We start from the raw sequence: 22522 nt of genomic DNA on the forward strand, positions 1-22522 counted from the left end.
ACTTCAGTGCAGTACTGCACTGTCAGAGGTGCCATCTCAGGTGGATATAAAGGATCCCATGGCACTATTCGAAGAAACATAGACAAGAGGAGCAAGAGTAGGCCATTCGGCCCTTCGGGCCTGCTCCGCCATTCAAAATGATCAAGGCTGATCGTCTAATTCAGTACCCTGATCCCGCTTTTTCCCATATCACTTGATCCCTTTAGCATTAAGAAATATATCTATCTCCTTCTTGAATACATCTAATGACTCCACTGCCTTCTGTGGTAGAGAATTCCACAGGTTCACCACCCTCTGAGTGAAGAAATTTCTCCTCATCTCGGTTCTAAATGGCATACCCTGTATCCTGAGACTGTGACCCCTGGTTCTGGACTCCCCAGCCATCGGGAACACCTCCCTGCATCTAGTCTGTCTAGTCCTGTTAGAATTTTATGTGTTTCGGTGAGATCACCTCTCATTCTTCTAAACTCTAAAGCCCAGTTGACCCAATCTCTCCTCATAAGTCAGTCCTGCCATCCCAGGAATCAGTCCGGTAAACCTTTGTTGCACTACCTCCATGGCAAGGGCATCCTTCCTCTGATAAGGAGACCAAAACTGCACACAATACTCCAGATGTGGTCTCACCAAGGCCCTGTACAACTGCTGTAAGACATCCCTGCTCCTGTACTCAAATCCTCTTGCAATGAATGCCAACATACTATTCGCCTTCCTAACTGCTTGCTGCACCTGAATGCTCGCTTTCAGCAATTGGTGTACAAGGACACCCAGGTCTCGTTGCACCTCCCCTTTTCCCAATCTATCGCCAGATAATAATCTGCCCTTCTGTTTTTACAACCAAAGTGGATAATCTCACATTTATCCATGTTATACTGCATCTGCCATGTTCTTACCCACTCACCCAACTTGTCTAAAATCACATTGCAGCCTCTTTGCATTCTCCTCACAGCTCACATTCCACCCCAGCTTTGTGTCGTCTGCAAACTTGGAAATGTTACATTCCGTTCCCTCATCCAAATCATTGATATATATTGTGAATAGCTGGGGCCCAAGCACTAATCACTGCGGTACCCCAGTAGTCACTGCCTGCCACCTGGAAAAAGACCCGTTTATTCCTACTCTCTATTTCCTGTCTGTCAACCAATTCTCAATCCATGCCAGTATATTCCCCCCGTGCTTTAATTTTGCACACTAACCTCTTGTGTGGGACCTTATCAAAAGCCTTCTGAAAATCCAAATATACTACATCCACTGGTTCTCCCCTGTCTATTCTACTAGTTACATCCTCAAAAAACTCCAGTAGATTTGTTAAGCATGATTTCCCTTTCATAAACCCATGCTGACTCTGTCCAATCCCATTAATGCCTTCCAAGTGTTCTGTTGTCCCCACTACTGATGTTAGACTAACTGGTCTGTAATTCCCTGTTTTTTCTCTACCTCCTTTTTTTAAAAAAAAAGTGGGGTTACATTTGCCACCCTCCAATCTGTAAGAACTGTTCCAGAGTCTATAGAATTTTGGAAGATGACAATCACCAATGCATCCACTATTTCCAGGGCCACTTCTTCTAGTACTCTGGGATGTCGATTATCAGGCCCTGGGGATTTGTCAGCCTTTAGCCCCATTAATTTCCCTTGCACTATTTTTTTTTTTTTACTAATACTGGTTTCCTTCCGTTCCTCCCTCTCACTAGACCCTTGGTTCCCTAACATTTCTGGCATAGCAGGGGCATTCTCCCTGGTGTCCTGGTCAATATTTATCTCTCAACCAATATCACTAAAAACTGATTATCTGGTCATTGGTGATGATGGATAGGGTAGATGGGAGAAATGTAGTCAACAAGGACTTTCAGAAAGCCTTTGACAATGTACCACACAGGAGACTACTGAAGAAATTTAAGGAGGTACGGATTAAGGGGAAGGGTAGCAAATTGGATTAAAAATTGGTTAGAAGGGAGGAAACAGGGAGTAGGAGTTTACGGGTAGTTTCTCAGAGTGGTTGGAAACAGGTAGTGGTGTCCCACATGGTTCTGTTCGGGGAACACTTCAGTTCAGTGTGCACATCAATGATTTGGATATGGGGCTAAAGGGAGTATCCAAATTTGCAAACGATACTAAAATCAAAAAGGCTTGGTAAATAATTCTACGGAACAAAGGAAGCTGTTGGGGGATATTGATAAGACGGTGGAATGGGCAAAAAAGTAGCAGATGGAATTCAATCTCGATAAATGTGAGGTGGTACATTTTGGTGAAAGAAATAAAAGTAATACTTTGAAATGGAGGAAAACTAGGCAACATAGAAGAGCAAGGGTGGTCAGGTTCACAAGACATTAAAATCAGCACCTCAAGTAAACAAGGTTATTAAAAAAAGCAATTGGAATACTAGGTTTTATGGCAAGAAATTCAAGAGGCACCATCTTCAGCCAGAAGTGTTGAGTGGATGATCCTCCGTGGCATCCTCCTGAGGTCCCCACCATCACAGACGTCAGTCTTTAGCCAATTCAATTCACTCACACGATATCAAGAAACAGCTGAGTGCACTGGACACAGCAAACAGTATGGGCTTGGACAATGTCCCGGCTGTAGCGCTGAAGATCTATGCTCCAGAACCTTTAGCTAAGCTGTTCCAGTACACCTACAACACTGACATTTATTCGATAATGTGGAAAATTGCCCAAGTATGTCCTGTCAGCAAAAAGCAGGACAAATCCAACCTGGCCAATTACCGCCCCATCAGCCTATTCCCATAGAATCAGAGGGTGGTGGGGGTCTGAAACTTACTGCCTGAAAGGGTGGTAGAGGCAGAAGCCCTCACTGCACTTGAAAAGTACTTGGATATGCACTTGAAGTACCATAACCTACAAGGCTACGGACCAAGAACTGGAAAGTGGGATTAGGTTGGATAACTCTTTTTGTAAATGTCTATGATGCAGCGAGTTGTAATGATCTGGAATGCACAGTCTGAAAGGGTGGTGGAAGCAGATTCAACAGTAACTTTCAAAAGGGAATGGGATAAATACTTGAAGGGAAAAAATTTACAAGGCTATAAGGAAAGAGCAGGGGAATGGGACTAAATGGATCACTCTTTCAAAGAGCCAGCACAAGCACAATGGGCCGAATGGCCTCCTCCTGTGCTGTACCTACTATGATTTCAAAAAGAGCAATGGTCCTAATACCAGGGGGACACCACTGTATCCTTCCATCTAGTCTAAAAAACAATTATGCTGATTATATAGAAATCAAGTCATTTTTAGTAATACTACTAATTACATCAGTATTTGGTATCTGGGGTGTTTAACCATTGCTGTCACAGACCTGTTGGGCAACATGGCCTGTAAATTCTATGTAATTGTATGTATTTTGTTCAGGCCTGCAAGTGAACTGCGGTTGGGTGTTTTTTTTAAAAATGAGTCAGTTTATATGGGATGACTCAAAACCTAAATTATGGTCACAAATAAAATCCCTAGAAACAACCCTCAATCCCAATTCAGTATTCCTGGTGTCTTCTTGCAAGTGGCAGTGCTCAGAGTTTGCTGATTCATTAAACCTGCAGTGCCATAGAATTTGATATTCCCCACATATTGTTTGAAAAGAACCACTACCCTTGGGATGAGATTTAACATTGGTAACCTCTCTTTTTGTTTAGTTTCTGATTTGGCAACCTTTGCCAAAAGGTCAACACTGTTGGAAACCTGGAAAAAGTTCTCCTAAACAGGAAAACAATTATGTACTAAAACATAGAAAGGAAAATACCAAACTGATCCAGACATGGTGCATATAAACTGCACCATCAACCTACCCACCCTGTCACACAATCTCGGAGAGGGAGAGAAAGAAAAAACTCAGACCAGTTTAGGAAAACTCTGGAAAATTCCTTTCCAATCCCAGTAAGGCAATCAAGCAAACTCCAGAAGACTGGGGTAACTGGTATGAATGATTACAGCTATCCTTCCACCTACCTTCATACAACTTTTGGGGTAATAGTAAGAAAACGACTAAGTTTGGATACAACATGAGAAGAAACTATCATGGGTTAACCGGTATAGGGGGCTATAGTGAATGCATTGGGAGGAAATAAAGAGAGAAAGAAAGAGCGAGGTTCTGAAAGCCAGAGATATTTCCGTGCAATGGTAGACAGCTTGAGAAATACACGGGATGAACACAGGGTTAAATGCTGCTGTGTAGTTGTAATTAACAGAACTCCTGTGGACAATAGACCCTTGGATGAGAATTGTATCACATGACTTTAGGAATGTAAAAGTTTAAAATAGCATGGATACAGAGAAAATGCTGACAGTACAGATACGAGACATATTCTTGAATAACACCAGTTAGAAAACGGATGAACTTAGTTGAACAGTAAGGAACATGACCTTTTGAAGTAAAGAATAGAAAGGGGACCAATTGCTGCTCTAATTTTGTGCTGTAACCAAGCATGTACAGTAAAACAGTAAAAGGGTAGTTAAAGGAAGGAGATCTTCTGGAGGCAGAGGTACTAAATGACTACTTTGCATCTGTCTTCACTGAAGAAGAGGATACTGCCAATGTCACAGTAAAGCAGGAGGTAGTAGAGAAATTGGATAGGATAAAAATAGATAAAGATGAGGTACTTAAAAAGGATAGCAAGTAGAAAAGTCACCCGGTCCAAATGGGAGGCATCTTAGGTTGCTGAGGGAAGTAAGGGTGGAAATAGCGGAGGCTCCAGCCACAATCTTCCAACCCTCCATAGATATGAGAACGGTGCCAGAGGACTGGAGGATTGCAAAAGTTACACACCTGTTTAAAAAAGGGGAGAGGGATAAAACTGGCAACTACAGCTTAGTCAACCTAACATCGGTGGTGGGGAAACTTTTAGGAGACAATAATCAGACACAAAATTAATTGTCACTTGGAAAAGTATGGGCTAAAAAATGAAAGTCAGCACTGATTTGTTAAAGGAAAATAGTGTTTGACTAACTTGATTGAGTTCGCTGATGAAGTAATGGAGAGGGTTGATGAAGGTAGTGCAGTTGATGTAGGTAGTGCAGTTGATGTTGTGTATATGGACTTTCAAATGGCATTAGATAACGTACCACATATTAGTCTTATTAGTAAAATTGAAGCCCATGGGATTAAAGGGCAGTGGCTGCGTGGATACGAAATGGCTAAGAGACAGAAAGCAGAGAGTAGCGGTGAACAGTTGTTTTTCAGACAGGAGTACAGTGGTGTTCCTGAGAGGTCAGTATTAGGACCACTGTTCTTTATGATATATATTAAGTGACCTAGACTTGGATATTCAGGGCATAACTTCAAAGTTTACAGGTGACACAAAACTTGGAAATGTAGTAGACAGTGAGGAGGGCATAGACAGACTGGTGAAATGAGCAGACACATAGCAGATGCAATTTAACACAGAAGTGTGAAGTAATGCATTCTGGTTGGAAGAATGAGGAGAGGCAATGTAAACTAAATGGTACAATTTTAAAGGGGATGCAGTTACACAAATCTTTGAGGATGGCAAGGCAAGTTGATAAGGCTAATAAAAAAGCATACAGGATCCTTGGCTTTATAAACAGAGGCATACAGTACAAGAGCAAAGAAGTTATGCTAGACAAACAAGGAGGCCCAGGCAGGTAGTGCATGAGTTCCTCGAGTGCATCTCACTCTCTAACCAGTATTCAGACTGATGAGGGCCATGGTTCCTCCAGGGAGTGCAGCCAGAGCAAAGTCCACAGCACCATGGGTGGCTCAGCTGTACAGGACTTGGGGGGGGGGGGGGGGGGGGTCGAAGAAAGAGAGGAGGACGGTCAGGAGCGCAAGAGTGATAGGGAATTCAATGGTTAGGGGAACAGACAGGCATTTCTGCAGCCACAAATGTGATTCCAGGATGATATGTTGCCTCCCTGGTCAAGGATGTCACTGAGCAGCTGCAGAACCTTCTGAAGGGGGAGGGTGAGCAGCCAGAGGTCATGGTCCATATTGGTACCAACAACATAGGTAGAAAGAGGGATGAGGTCCTGCAGGCAGAGTTTATGGGGCTAGGAAATAAGTTAATAAGCAGAACCTCAAAAGGTAGTAGTCTCCAGATTACTCCCAGTGCCACACGCTAGTGAGTATACAAATAGGAAGACAGGACAAATAAATGCATAGCTGGAGAGACGGTGCAGAAGGGAGGGGGTTTAGATTCCTGAGGCATTGGGACTGGTTCTGGAGCATGTGGGACCTGTACAGGCCGGATGGGTTGCATCTCATCAGGGCTGAGATCAATATCCTCGCGGGGAGGTTTGCTACGGCTATTGGGGAGGTTTAAACTAGTTTGGCAGGGGGATAGGAACCTGAACATAGATTCAGAAGGGAGAGAAGCAGAGCTGGAAATGGAAGAGAAAAAATTCGTAAGCAGGTTTGGAAGACAGAGGAAACAAAGGTTAGAAAATAGACAACAAAAATTCGTTTGGCAGTGCTTAAACTTCAATGCAAGGAGTCTAGTGAATAAGGCAGATGAGCCAAGGGCAAGAATAGTCATGTAGAAGTTTGATAGCTATTACTGAAACATGGCTTAAAGAGGGGCAGGAATGGCAGCTCAACATTACTGGTTACTGGGTTTGCAGATGAGGTAGAGAGGGGGAGGGGCAATATTGGTTAAAGAAACAATTACAGCTGTGAGGAGGGATGATATATAGAAACAGAAAATAAGAGCAGGAGTAGGCCATTCGTCCCTTCGAGCCTGCTCCGCCATTCAATATGATCATGGCTGATCTTCTATCTCAATACCATATTCCTGCTCTATACGAATACCCCTTGATGCCTTCTATGTCTGGAAATCTATCCATCGCCTTCTTAAATATATTCAGTGACTTAGCCTCCACAGCCTTCTGTGGTACAGAATTCCACAGGTTCAGCACTCTCAGTGAAGAAATTTCTCATCTCAGTCCGAAACATCCTACCCCGTACCCCTCATTCTAGACCTCCCCCAGCCAGGGGAAACATTCTCCCTGCATCAAGTCTGTCTAGCCCAGTCAGAATTTTATACGTTTCAGTCAGATCCCCTCTCATTCTTCTAAACTAGAGTGAATACAGGCCTAGTCGACCCAATCGCCTCATACGACAGTCCTGCCATCCCAGGAATCAGTCTGGTGAACCTTCACTGCACTCTCTCTATGGCAAGTATATCCTTTCTTAGGTAAGGAGAACAAAATTGCTCACAATACTCCAGGTGTGGTCTCACCAAGGCCCTGTATAACCGCAGTAAGACATCCCTGCTCCTGTACTCAAATCCTTCCTAACTGTTTGCTGCACTTGCATGTTTTCTTTCAGTGACTGGTGTACAAGGACACCCAGGTCCCTTTGGACATCAATATTTCCTAATCTATCACCATTTAAATAATACTCTGCCTTTCTGTTTTTCCTTCCGAAGTGGATAACTTCACATTTATCTACATTATACTGCATCTGCCATGCATTTGCCCACTCACTCAACTTGTCTAAATCGCTTTGAAGCCTCTTTGCATCCTCCTCACAACTCACAATCCCATCTAGTTTTGTGACGGCAGCAAACTTGGAAATATTACATTTGGTTATATATTGTGAATAGCTGGGGCCCAAGCACTGATCCCTGCGGTACCCCACTAGTCACCGCCTGCCACCCCGAGAAAGATCCATTTATTCCTACTCTCTGTTTCCTGTCTGTTAACCAATTTTCAATCCATGCCAGTATATTACCCCCAATCCCATGTGCTTTAATTTTGCACACTAACCTCTTTTGCAGGACTTTATCAAAGGCCTTCTGAAAATCCAAATACGCATCCACTGGTTCTCCCTTATCTATTATATCATCAGGATCATCAAATGAGGCCATATTGGTTGAGCTAAAGAACAAAAAAGGGGCAATCACACTGCTGGGAGTGTACAATAGACCTCCAAACAGCCAGAGGGAGATAGAAGAGCAAATATGTAGGCAAATTTCTGAGAAGTGCAAAAACAATTAGGGCAATAATAGTAGGGGATTTCAACTACCCTAATATTACGAACATAGGAACAGGAGTAGGCCATTCAGCCCCTCGTGCCTGCTCCGCCATTTGATAAGATCATGGCTGATCTGTGATCTAACCATATACCTGCCTTTGGCCCATATCCCTGAATACCTTTGGTTGCCAAAAAGCTATCTATCTCAGATTTAAATTTAGCAATTGAGCTAGTATCAATTGCCGTTTGCGGAACAGAGTTCCAAACTTCTACCACCCTTTGTGTGTAGAAATGTTTTCTAATCTCGCACCTGAAAGGTCCGGCTCTAATTTTTAGACTGTGCCCCCTACTCCTAAAATCCCCAACCAGCGGAAACAGTTTCTCTCTATCCACCCTATCCGTTCCCCTTAATATCTTATAAACTTCGATCAGATCACCCCTTAACCTTCTAAACTCTAGAGAATATAGCCCCAATTTGTGTAATCTCTCCTCATAACTTAACCCTTGAAGTCCGGGTATCAGTCTAGTAAACCTACGCTGCACTCCCTCCAAGGCCAATATGTCCTTCCGAAGGTGCGGTGCCCAGAACTCCAGGTGCGGTCTAATCAGGGTTTTGTATAGCTGCAGCATAACTTCTGCCCCTTGTACTCTAGTGCTCTAGATATAAAGGCCAGCATTCCAATTGCCTTCTTGATTATTTTCTGCACCTGTTCATGACACTTCAATGATCTATGTACCTGAACCCTTAAGTCCCTTTGGACATCCACAGTTTTTAACTTTTTACCATTTAGAAAGTACCCTGTTCTATCCTTTTTTGATCCAAAGTGGATAACCTCACATTTGTCTACATTGAATTCCATTTGCCACAGTTTTACCCATTCACCTAATCTATCAATATCCCTTTGTAATTTTATGTTTTCATCTGCACTGCTTACAATGCCACCAATCTTCGGGTCATCGGCAAATTTAGATATGAGACTTTCTATGTCTTCATCTAAGTCGTTAATAAATATTGTGAATAATTGAGGCCCCAAGACAGATCCCTGCGGGACTTCACTAGTCACATCCTGCCAATGTGAGTACCTTCCCATTATCCCTACTCTCTGTCGCCTTTCGCTCAGCCAACTTCCAAACCAAGTCCGTACTTTTCCCTCGATTCCATGGGCTTCTATTTTAGCTAACAGTCTCTTATGTGGGACCTTATCAAATGCCTTCTGGAAGTCCATATAAATAACATCCATTGACATTCCCCTGTCCACTACTTTAGTCACTTCTTCAAAAATTTCAATCAGGTTTGTCAGGCACGACCTACCTTTCACAAATCCATGCTGGCTCTCTCTGATTAACTGAAAATTCTCGAGGTGTTCAGTCACCCTATCCTTAATTATAGACTCCAGCATTTTCCCGACAACAGATGTTAGGCTAACTGGGATACACGCAATGTAAAAGGTACAGAGGGCACAGAATTCTTAAAATGCATTCAGAAGAACTTTTTTAGCCAGTATGTAGCAAGCCCAACAAGAGGGGGGGTGGGGAAACAGTTCTGGACTTAGTTTTAGGTAATAAGCTGGGCAGGTGGAAGTAGTATCAGTGGAACAGCATTTTGCTGGTCGTGACCATAATTCAGTTAGATATAGCATAGTTATGGAAAAGGACAAAGATAGAACAAGAGTAAAAGTTCTCACTTAGGGAAAGGCCAATTTTACTAAGCTGAGAAGTGATTTAGCAAAAATGGACTGGAAACAGCTACTTGAAGGTAAATTAGTATCAGAGCAGTGGGAGGCATTCAAGGGAGAGATTAAGAGGGTTCAGAACATGTTCCCACAAAGAAAAAGGGTGGGACTGCCAAATCAAGAGCCCCCTGGATGACTAGGAGCACACAGGGTAGGATACAGCAATAAAAGGAAGCTTACGTCAGATACCAAGGTCAATACTGCAGAAAGCCTAGAGTATATAGAAAGTGCAGGGGTAAAATTAAAAAGGAAATTAGGAAAGCAAAGAGAGGGCATGAAAAAATACTAGCAAGTAAAATCAAGGAAAACCCAAACATGTTTCATAAATACATAGAGCAAGAGAATAACTAAGGAAAGAGTAGGGCCTATTAGAAACCAAATGTACGGAGGCAGAAGATATGGGTACGTTTCTAAATGAATGCTTTGCGTCTGTCTTCACAAAAGAGGAGGGCATTGCAGATATTGTAGTTAAGGAGGAGTATGAAATATTGGATGGGATAAACAGTGAGAGGGGAAGTATTAATGGGTTTAGCTCTTTGAAAGTAGATAAACTGCCAGGCCTGGATGAAATGTATCTCAGGCTGATAAAAGAAGCGAGGAAAAAAAAAAGAGAAGCTCTGATATTCATTTTCTGATCCTCCCTGGCTATAGGCATGGTGCTGGAGGATTGCTCACGTTGTACTGTTTAAAAAGGGAGAAAGGGATAGACCGAATAATTACAGGCCAGTCAGGCTAACCGCAGTGGTGGGCAAATTATTGGAATCAATTCTGAGGGACAGCATAAATCGTCATTTAGAAAGGTACGGGTTAATCAAGGACAGTCAGCATGGATTTGTTAAGGGAAGGTCGTGTCTGACTAACTTGACTGAATTTTGTGAGGAGGCAACAAGGAGGGTCGATGAGGGTAACGCATTTGATGTAGTGCACATGGATTTAAGCAAGGCTTTTGACAACGGCCACATGGCAGACTGGTCAAAAAAGTACAAGCCCATGGGATCCAAGGGAAAGTGGCGAGTTGGATCCAAAATTGGCTGTGGCAGGAAGCAAAGGGTAATGGTTGACGGGTGTTTTTGCAACTGGAAGGCTGTTTCCAATGGGGTTCCGCAAGGTTTAATACCAGGTCCCTTGCATTTTTTTGTGGTATATATAAAAGATCTGCACTTGAATGTGGGGGGCTTGATCAAGAAGTTTGCAGATAATAGAAAAATTGGCCACGTGGTTGATAGCAAGGAGGAAAGCTATAGACTGCAGGAAGATATCAATGAAGCTATCACAGAAAAGTGGCAAATGGAATTCAATCCAGAGAAGTGTGAGGTAATGCATTTGGGGAGAGCAAACAAGGCAAGGGAGTACACAATAAATGGGAGAATACTGAAAGATGTGGAGGAAGTGAGGGACCTTGGAGTGCATGTCCACAGATCCCTGAAGGTAGCAGGACAGGTCGGTAAAGTGGTTAAAAAGACATACGGGATACTTTCCTTTATTAGCCGAGGCATAGAATACAACAGCAGGGAGGTTATGCTAGAACTGCATAAAACATTGGTTCGGCCTCAGCTTTAGTCCCGTGTACGGTTCTGGTCACCACATTACAGGAAAGATGTGATTGCACTAGGGAGGGTGCAGAGGATGTTGCCAGGGCTGGAGAATTTTAGCTATAAGAAAAGATTGGATAGACTGGGGTTGTTTTCTTTGGAACAAAGGAGGCTGAGGGGCGATTTAATTGAGGTCTATAAAATTATGACGGGATGAGATAGAGTGGATAGGGAGGACCTATTTCCCTTAGCAGAGGTGTGGGGGTCTGGAACTCACTGCCCTAAAAGGGTGGTAGAGGCAGAAACCCTCAATTCAGTTAAAAAGTATTTGGATGTACACTTGAAGTGCAGAAACCTACAGAGCTACGGGCCAAGCGCTGGAAAGTGGGATTTAGCTGGATAGCTCTTTTTCAGCCGGCATGGACACAATGGGCCAAATGGCCTCCTTCTGTGCCCAGCTGGAGTATTGTGCCCAATTTGGAGCACCATACTTTAGGAAGGATGTCAAGGCCTTAGAGAGGGTGCAGAGGAGATTTACTAGAATGGTACCAGAGATGCGGGACTTCAGTTACGTGGAGAGACTAGAAAAGCTGGGGTTGTTCTCCTTAGGGCAGAGAATGTTGAGGGGAGATTTAAAGAGGTGTTCAAAAACATGAAGGGTTTTCATAAAGGTAAATGAGAAAATGTTTCCAGTTGCAAATGTGTCTGGTCGGTAACCAGAGGACACAGATTTAAGGTAATTAGCAAAAGAAGCAGAGGTGACATGAGGAGAATTATTTTTAGCAGCAAGTTATGATGACCTGGAATGCACTGCCTGAAAAGATGGAAGCAGGTTCAAAGGCAACTTTCAAATGGGAATAGATAAATACTTGAAGGAGAAAAGTTGCAGGGTAATGGGACTAATTGGATAGCTCTTACAAAAAGGACGGCACAGGCACGATGGAGCGATTGGCCTCCTTCTGTGCTGTATCATTCTATGATTCTATGAAGTCAGTTGACATGGATTGTTTACTAAAGGGTAAAAAAAGCGACAGCATCCTGGTGTAAGGGTGCAGCTTGGACTTCAGACACGAGATCAACCTCTGGCGTATCAGGTTCTATTCAAATGCAAAATACTGCGGATGCTGGAAATCTAAAATAAGAACAGAAAATGCTGGAAATACTCAGCAAGTCGGGCAGCATCAATGGAGAAGGAAACATTTCAGATCAATGGCAGTTAGTCAGAACTGAGTATTTCTAGCATTTTCTGGTTCTATTTCTGGTTCTATTCAGCAAGCTGACCTGTAACTTACTGTGGGCATGCAGTGCTTGTATGAACATAAGAAACTGGAAAGTACTGCAGTACAAGGGTCCTAGTGCTAGAAAATCAAAAAGTTAGTATCCAGGTGCAGCAGGTGATCAAGGCGGCCAACGGAATGTTGGCTTTTATTACTAGGGGGATAGAATATAAAAACAGGGAGGTATTGCTGCAGTTATACAAGGTATTGGTGAGACCGCACCTGGAATACTGCATACAGTTTTGGTGTCCATACTTAAGAAAAGACATACTTGCTCTCGAGGCAGTACAAAGAAGGTTCACTCGGTTAATCCCGGGGATGAGGAGGTGGACATATGAGGAGAGGTTGAGTAGATTGGGACTCTACTCATTGGAGTTCAGAAGAATGAGAGGCGATCTTATTGAAACATAGAAGATTATGAAGGGGCTTGATCGGGTGGATGCGGTAAGGATGTTCCCAGGGATGGATGAAACTAGAACTAGGGGGCATAATCTTAGAATAAGGGGCTGCTCTTTCAAAACTGAGATGAGGAGAAACTTCTTCACTCAGAGGGTAGTAGGTCTGTGGAGTTTGCTGCCCCAGGAAGCTGTGGAAGCTACATCATTAAATAAATTTAAAACAGAAATAGACAGTTTCCTAGAAGTAAAGGGAATTAGGGGTTACGGGGAGCGGGCAGGAAATTTAGATTTGAGGTTAGGATCAGATCAGCCATGATCTTATTGAATGGCGGAGCAGGCTCGAGGGGCCGATTGGCCTACTCCTGCTCCTTTTTCTTATGTTCTTAAAAGCCACCGTCTCTCAAGAACTTATCCATCTCCTTTTTGAAGGACTTCAATGAAGCCACACTTCACGCACATTTTGGTCATTTATTCCAGAGTCTGCTGACTCTCCGAAAAGAAATATTTCCTGGCATCAAACCTAACTTCATGCCTTCATATTTTATATTGATGCCCTTAATCTCTCTCAACCCTAAGCTCAAATAACATCCTCCCAAACAGAATCTAGCCCCTTCATCATTTTAAAAACCTCAAATCATATGGTCTCAAAATCTACTTCTACAATGCAAAAACTTCACTAAGCCGATCCTCATAGAAACATAGAAAATAGAAGCAAGAGTAGGCCATTCGGCCCTTCGAGCCATTCAGAATGATCGTGGCTGATCGTCTAACTCAGTACCCTGTTCCCGCTTTTTCCCCATATCCCTTGATCCCTTTCGCATTAAGAAATATATCTATCTCCTTCTTGAATACATCTAATGACTTGGCCTCCACAATTCCACAGATTCACCACCTTCTGAGAAAAGAAATTTCTCCTCATCTCGGTTCTAAATGGCATACCCTGTATCCTGAGACTGTGACCCCTGGTTCTGGACTCCCCAGCCATTGGGAACATCCTCCCTGCATCTAGTCTGTCTAGTCCTGTTAGAATTTTATATGTTTCGATGAGATCACCTCTCATTCTTCTAAACTCTAGTGAATATAAGCCAAGTTGACCCAATCACTCCTCATATGTCAGTCCTGCCATCCCAGGAATCAGTCTGGTAAACCTTTGTTGCACTCCCTTCATGGCAAGGACAGCCTTCCTCAGATAAGGAGACCAAAACGGCACACAATACTCCAGATGTGGTCTCACCAAGGCCCTGTACAACTGCTGTAAGACATCCCTGCTCCTGTACTCAAATCCTCTTGCAATGAACGCCAACATACCATTCGCCTTCTTAACTGCTTGCTGCACCTGAATGCTCGCTTTCAGTGACTGGTGTACAAGGACACCCAGGTCTTGTTGCATCTCCCCTTTCCCCAATCTATCACCATTCAGATAATAATCTGTCTTTCTGTTTTTACAACCAAAGTGGATAACCTCACATTTATCCACGTTATACTGCATCTGCCATGTTCTTGCCCACTCACCCAACTTGTCTAAATCACATTGGAGCGTCTTTGCATCCTCCTCACAGCTCACATTCCACCCCAGCTTTGTGTCGTCTGCAAACTTGGAAATGTTACATTCCGTTCCCTCATCCAAATCATTGATATATATTGTGAATAGCTGGGGCCCAAGCACTGATCCCTGCAGTACCCCACTAGTCACTGCCTGCCACCCGGAAAAAGACCCGTTTATTCCTACTCTCTGTTTCCTGTCTGTCAACCAATTCTCAATCCATGCCAGTATATTCCCCCCCAATCCCATGTGCTTTAATTTTGCACACCAACCTCTTGTGTGGGACCTTATCAAAAGCCTTCTGAAAATCCAAGTACACCACATCCACTGGTTCGCCCCTACCTATTCTACTGGTTACCTCCTTAAAAAACTCCAGTAGATTTGTTAAGTATGATTTGCCTTTCATAAACCCATGCTGACTTTGTCCAATCCCATTAATGCCTTCCAAGTGTTCTGTTATCACATCTTTTATAATAGACTCTAGCATTTTCCCCACTACAGATATTAGGCTAACTGGTCTAATTCCCTGTTTTTTCTCTACCTCCTTTTTTAAATAGTGAGGTTACATTTGCCACCCTCCAATCTGTAGGAACTGTTCCAGAGTTCTGGAAGATTTTAGCTAAAAACTTCATGCCTAGGGAACATTCTGTTGGCTTCCTCTCGGCCTTCTGTGAGGCCTCAATGACCCCACCTGGTGAGGGACCAAAACAATATTCTAGAACCAGCCACATGCCTTGTACAAAGTATTATATTTCTAGTTCTATATTGAACTGTCCTACTTATACACAATAACATCCTATTTACTTTCCCTATTGCTTCACGTTACGGGTTATGGACACCAATATTTTGTCAATTACAACTCACAGGTCCCTCTCCTGTTCCACAATCTTAAATAAGTAAACCTGCATGGAATTATCCCAATACAAATGATTCTCCACATTTATCTACCCTGAAGGACATCTGACACACGTAGACCCATTCCCCCAGTGCATCTGGATCAGCCTCAAGTCTATTAATTTCATCTGTATTCCTAACTCCCACATGTACATTTCTGTCATTAGCAAACTTAAGAGTTGTTCCCTCAATGCCTTCATCCAAATCATTGATAGATAGTGACAAGCAAAAGTCCTAACATAGGTTCCTGCATAGCTGCTTCCATTAATTACTAGCCTCCGTAAGTGAATGCAACTGTACAGCATCAAATCTGTCCACCAACCCGACAGGATGAAACCTTACTTAACTGCATTCTGTGCAGCACTTCATTGCAGCCTTTTTGGAAATCGAGACACAAACTCGGTAACTTTGCCACCTGTTTAAAAATTCAACCACCTGTTTCCAGAATCCATGTTGGGATTCCATAATAACTGCTAAGTTATTGTGTAGTGATCGCAGTGCATTTCGAACAATCCCAGTTGTTTAATACATGTTAAAGGGACCCAACACTTGATTTAGGCGGCTGACAGGGATGCTTGAAAAATTGTCCAGACAAGTTTAGCAGAGGCCAAAACGCACGCACAGGCATACATCCTACTACTAAATGTGTTATCGTTGCGCTGTTTTACACCTGAAAAATGGCACAATGTGTACCAATTTTTACCCTGATCATTCTTCTCTGAATACTAGACAACACCCTGTATGCCCATCTAAACAAGGCCTCAGTTTAGTGGGCCAAACTTTGCTGAAAAAATAACAGCGTCTGTACGACGCACGTCATTTCTAATGCACAAATCAGCCAGTAACTTGTAGCGAGGAAGAGACACCTTGTGAACTGCAAATCGGCACAAGTTGCTGGCTGATTTGTGCCGCTCCACGAAAACAGCATCTCCCGCTTAACTTCCATGATTTTCACGAAGGTGCTCCATTTGCACATTAATTGCCCTTTAAACTCACCATACGAAGTTAAGTCTAGTAATTAAAAGCATAAGTACCCTTTTAACAACATGATAATTGCTAATGACTGCCAATTCACCTCTCTTGCCCAGAAAGTAAACAATTGTAAGTGTGGAGTCTTATTCCTTCAAGGTGCAAATTGTTTTTAGGAGATTTTAAATGTAAGAATTGTTTTTAAAAATTGACATTTCCTTTGTCACTTTTTTCTCGCCCTCTGAATCCAATCTTTCTTTCCCTCTTTCTGTACCTGATTTGACATTGAATTCAACCTCCTTCCCAATCCTTAAATCTCATTGGTTAACTGTTTGTCCCATTATTCACCAAAGTACCAAATGTCCCGTTGCCCTTGCCACCCCGCTATCAGCTCGCACTTCCAGCAACTTTATGGGCAAATTTTTTTTTAAAAAGCTAAACGTGCATGAACAAGTCTAACTAACATGGCATGGCAAGAGATGCCCTGCTCCAGAAAAATCTGGCCCAATGTTTCATCCAAAAGATGAAATCACCAACTCCTTCCTTTCTATGCTGAAGTGTCAGCCAAATTATCTGCTTAAGTCCTGGAGTGGGACATAAATCCACAACCTGACTGAGGGGAGACTGCAAACACTGGGCCAAGCTGGTCTTTCCAGTCCTGTTGCTGAGTAAGAAAGCAGTCATTGATGACATCCACAACATTTTTCTGGCAATAGAATGCTCATACCTTACATAATAATTGACGATAATCATGAACCAAGATTGTTGTGTTAAAACATCTGAAACAACAACATTATGGTAATTATAACACATAATGTTACACAAAAATTGTGTAAATAGAATTACCAACTCAGAGCAGTGGAATCCAATTTATGCTTCAAGTATGCTTTCCAATAACAGCTTCCTAATATCATGAGGGATTATTTTCCATAACATATGCTTTCTATAATTAATTCACCTTTTGAACAGCACCTAGGAGATACAGCTTTAGAAAAAAATCTGCAACAAGACACAAAACAGGCCAAATGGCATGTTTCCTGGATCGTACAGTCCAGGAGGTGGTCACCATGCAGCCACAGAGAGTGCAGGATAGCAAGAGGGTGGTCATCCAAAAGGGTAGGAAAAGGCAGGCAGTGGAGGAATCTTCTGGGTGTGTTGCACTCTGAAACCGGCATTCAACACTGAATACCAGTGAGGATGACGACGTCTCAAAAGGAGTGCAGTCATAGCAGCATGGGGCAAAGGACTGCACAGGGAGGTACAGTGAAATGTAGAGATGCAGTAGTCATAGGGGTTTCGATAGTCAGGGGGACACAGGCATTTCACTGACCGTCAACGGGAGTCCTGCATGGTGTATCGCCTCCCTGGTGCCAGCGTAAAGAACATCACGGCGAGGGTGCAGAACTTTGGTGGGGGGCGGGGGGGAAGAAAGGAAGGGGAATAGCCAGAAGTCGTCGTCCACATAGGTACCAACAACATAGGAAAGAAAAAGGATGAGGTTCTGCGGCTAGTGTTTCAGGAGCTAGGGAGGAAGTTAAAAAGCAGGACCTCAAAAAAGGTAATAACCTCTGGGTTACTCCCAGTGCCACACACTAGTGAGTACAGAAATAGGCAGATAAGGCAGGTTAATGCATGGCTAGAGACATGGTGCAAGAGGGAGGGCTTCAGATTCTTGCGGCATGAGGACCAGTTCTGGGGCAGGAGGAATTTGTTCAAGACGGACAAGTAGCACCTCAACAGAGCTGGGACCAATGTCCTCGCGGGGAGGTTCACTAGTACTGTGGGGGAGGGTTTAAACTAATTTGGCGGAGGGGGGGGGGGGGGCACCAGGAAAGGAGAATCAAGGTGCACAAAGGATTGCAAGAGACGAGAGTAAGAAATAGTTTCATCCCACCTAATACTGTACTAAGAGAATACGAAAAGGTCTAAGATAGGCTTAGACTGCATGTGTGTAAACGCACGAAGAGTGGTAGGTAAGGTTGGTGAGCTGCAGGCGCAAATAGCCACATGGAAATATGATGTAGTGCCATTAACGGAGACCTGGCTCAAAAAAGGGCACGATTGGGTACTAAATATTCCTGGAAACAAGGTATTCTGGAAAGATAGGAAAGGGAAAAAAGGTGGGGTATTAAGGAGAATATTGCAGTGCTGGAGAGAGAGGATGTCCTGGAGGGATCAAGGACAGAATCTATTTGGTTAGAGTTAAGAAACAATAGAGGTGCCATTATACTACTGGGTATATTCTATAGGCCACCAATTAGTGGGAAGAATACAGAGGAGCAAATTTGCAGGGAAATTACAGAGAAGTGCAAGAACTATAGAGGATGATAATGGGGGACTTCAACTATCCTAATATTAGACTGGGATAATAATGGTGTAAAGGGCAAAGAGGAGGAGGAATTTCTGAAGTGTGTTCATGAGAACTTTCGTGATCAGTATGTTTCTGGCCCAACAAGGAAGGAGGCATTGTTGGATCTGGTTCTGGAGAATAAGGTGGGTCAAGTGTCAGTGGGGGAATCATAATATCATAAGGTTTAGATTTTCTATGGAAAATGTCAAGGAGCAATCTAGAGTAAAAATACTTACTGGAGGTGGGCCAATTTCAGTGGGCTGAGAACGGTTTTGGCCCAGGCAAATTAGAATCAAAATTTGGCAGGGAAAACTGTAAATCGAACAATGGGCGGCCTTTAAAAGGGGAGATGGTTCGGGTACAGTCTAGGTACATTCCCATGAGGGGGGCAAGTCGGGCAACCAAAGCCAGAGCTCCCTAGATGATGAAAGAAATAGAGAGTGTGAAATGAAGCAGAAAAAGTATGACAGATGTCAAGTTGATAATGCAAGTGAGAACCAGGCTGAATATAGAAAGTACAGAGGAGAAGTGAAAAAGGAAGAGGGGCAAAGAGAGATAATGAGAATAGACTGGTGGCAAACATAAAAGGGAATCCAAAACTCTTCTATAGGCATGTAAACAGTAAACTGGTAGTAAGAGGAGGGGTGGGGCCGATCAGGGACTAAAAAGGAGATCTACTTAGGGAGGCAGAGGGCATGGCTTTGGATCTGTCTTTACCAAGGAAGAAGCTGCCAGAGTCTCAGTAAAGGAAGTTGAGGTACTGGATGGGCCAAAAGTTGATCGAGGAAGTACTAGAAAGACTGGCTCTGCTTAAAGTAGATTAGTCACCCGGTCAAGATGGGATGCATCCTAGGTTACTGAGGGTGGAAATTGCACAGGCGCTGGCCATAAGCTTCCAATCCTCCTTAGATATGGGGTTGGTGTTGGAAGACTGGAGGATTGCAAATGTTACACCCCTGTTCAAAAAAGAGTGCAAGGATTTAACCTCGGTGGTGGGGAAGCTTTTAGAAACAATAATCTGGGACAAAATTAATAGTCACTTGGACAAGTGTGGATTAATAAAAGAAAGCCAGCACAAATTTGTTAAAGGCAAATCATGTTTAACTAACTTAATTGAGTTTTTTGATGGGGTAACAGAGGGTTGATGAAGGCATTTGATAAAGTGCCACATTTTGTTAACAAAATTGGAGCCCCGTGGAATAAAAGGGGCAGTGGCAATTCTGGACACCGCACTTTAAGGAACATAAGAACATAAGAAATAGGAGCAGGAGGAGGCCAATCGGCCCCTCGAGCCTGCTCCGCCATTCAATAAGATCATGGCTGATCTGATCCTAACCTCAAATCTAAATTCATGTCCAATTTCCTGCCCGCTCCCCGTAACCCCTAATTCCCTTTACTTCCAGGAAACTGTCTATTTCGGTTTTAAATTTATTTAATGATGTAGCTTCCACAGCTTCCTGGGGCAGCAAATTCCACAGACCTACTACCCTCTGAGTGAAGAAGTTTCTCCTCATCTCAGTTTTGAAAGAGCAGCCCCTTATTCTAAGATTATGCCCCCTAGTTCTAGTTTCACCCATCCTTGGGAACATCCTTACCGCATCCACCCGATCAAGCCCCTTCACAATCTTATATGTTTCAATAAGATCGCCTCTCATTCTTCTGAACTCCAATGAGTAGAGTCCCAATCTACTCAACCTCTCCTCATATGTCCGCCCCCTCATCCCCGGGATTAAGTGAGTGAACCTTCTTTGTACTGCCTCGAGAGCAAGTATGTCTTTTCTTAAGTATGGACACCAAAACTGTATGCAGTATTCCAGGTGCGGTCTCACCAATACCTTATATAACTGCAGCAATACCTCCCTGTTTTTATATTCTATCCCCCGAGCAATAAAAGCCAACATTCCGTTGGCCTTCTTGATCACCTGCTGCACCTGCATACTAACTTTTTGATTATCTTGCACTAGGACCCCCGGATCCCTTTCTACTGCAGTACTTTCCAGTTTCTCGCCATTGTGATAATAACTTGCTCTCTGATTTTTCCTGCCAAAGTGCATAACCTCACATTTTCCAATATTGTATTGCATCTGCCAAATCTCCGCCCATTCACCCAGCCTGTCCATATCCCCTTGTAGGTTTTTTATGTCCTCCTCACTCTCCACTTTCCCTTCCATCTTTGTATCATCTGCAAACTTTGATATGTTACACTCGGTCCCCTCCTCCAAATCGTTAATATAGATTGTAAAGAGTTGGGGACCCAGCACCGACCCCTGCGGAACACCACTGGCTACTGGTTGCCAGTCCAAGAATGAACCATTTATCCCAACTCTCTGCTTCCTGTTAGATAACCAATCCTCCACCCATGCCAGAATATTACCCCCAGGAAGGATGTGAAGGCCTTATAGAGGGTGCAGAAAGATTTATTAGACTGGTTCCAAGGATTCGGGACTTCAGTTACGTGGATATACTAGAGAAACTGGGGTTGTTCTCCTTAGAGCAGAGAAGGGTAAGAGGAGATTTGATAACAGTGTTCAAAAATCACAAAAGTGTTTAGAGAAAGTAAATAAAGAGAAACTGTCCCATTGGTGGAAGGGTCGAGAACCAGAGCACACAGATTTAAGGTGATTGGCAAAAGAACCAAAAGGCGACATGACAAAAAACATTTTTACATAGCGGATAGGATTCTTTATGTAGTGATCAGGAATGCACTGCCTGAAAGGGTGGTGGAAGCAGATTCAATCGAAGCTTTCAAAAAGGAATTGGATAAATACTTGCAGAAAAAAATTTGCAGGGTTACAGGGAAAGAGCAGGGAAATGGGACTAACTGGATTGCTCTTACAAAGAGCCAGCAAAGGCTCGATGGGCCACATTGCCTCTTCTGTGCTGTAACCATTCCATGATTCTGCATTGTAACATTTGATTCTATAAATAAAAATATTTGGCAACTACAAGAACCTTTTGTTCTCAATTATTACCTTCAGTGCAAAACACAAAAATCAAGAAATTAACACTAAAATATCACAATAAAAACACCTTAAACTCGCACAACTCACATTCCGTATCACAACAACCATCCACTCTCCCCCACCAGCTGTCCACCCTAACCATCCCCCGCTAACAGAGTCTAAGTAGCTTTCTAAATCCGAATTCCTTCCCAGCACATTCTCGCCAAGCACTTCCTACTACCTCTAATAGCTGATCAAACCGTTTCTGGCCCATTCCGATTTAACACCGTGTTAATGAGATAACAGGTCTAACATGATCCCCAAGCCAAAGCCAATGCCAGTACAGTAATAGAGAGCACTCACTGAGAGAGACGATCACTTGGCCTTCAGACGCCACACTCACCCTATCGCTTGTTACATTAAAACTCCGACAGTCAGTAACAACGAAAACTGGCGCTAAACACCCTACGTATGAGAGGCTCGGCTCGATATACCCGGTTTATACTTGCAACCTGTACTTGAGCACCGGCCTGGTGCTACCAACAATCTAGAACTGCGTATCCGCGGCAACCCCGCGATCACCGATTACATCGATTCGTGCTGATTAAATGTGCCTGGTCACTCCCAGCAACCCTTCGGGCTTGTATTCAACGGAAGTTGGGAGCAGCTCCTCCTACCGGCCGCAGGCGCTGGGAGGATCAACCTTTAAGGAGTGACGGCCTGAAAAAATCATCAGTTGGTATATTGAAGGGTTAAAGGGGCAGTGGCAGAGTGGATGCGAAATTGGCTAAGAGACAGAAAGCAGAGAGTAGTGGTGAATGGTTGTTTTTCAGACTGGAGGAAAGTATACAGTGGTGACCCCCAGGGATCGGTATTAGCACCACTGCTATTTTTCATACATTTAAATGACCTGGACTTAGGTGTACAGGGCATAATTTCAACGTTTGCA

At 43.3% G+C, this 22522-nt stretch overlaps 1 protein-coding gene across 4 annotated transcripts in view; it reads right to left on the reverse strand.

The window, feature by feature from the left end:
* The window catches only part of gtf2e2 (general transcription factor IIE, polypeptide 2, beta), a 210427-nt gene extending 188219 nt beyond the window's left edge, over positions 1-22208 (reverse strand). The window contains exon 1 of one of the 4 annotated variants that reach the window (XM_067992906.1): positions 22086-22208. The gene's annotated coding sequence lies outside the window, so the exon portion shown is untranslated. Of the gene's footprint in view, positions 1-21936 lie in introns of all 4 variants that reach the window. The other 3 variants (XM_067992898.1, XM_067992889.1, XM_067992881.1) reach the window with 3 other exon arrangements.
* Positions 22209-22522: the final 314 nt, after the last annotated feature.

Source organism: Heptranchias perlo, chromosome 1, assembly GCF_035084215.1.
Source record: "Heptranchias perlo isolate sHepPer1 chromosome 1, sHepPer1.hap1, whole genome shotgun sequence".
In the NCBI taxonomy this organism is placed as follows: Eukaryota; Metazoa; Chordata; class Chondrichthyes; order Hexanchiformes; family Hexanchidae; genus Heptranchias; species Heptranchias perlo.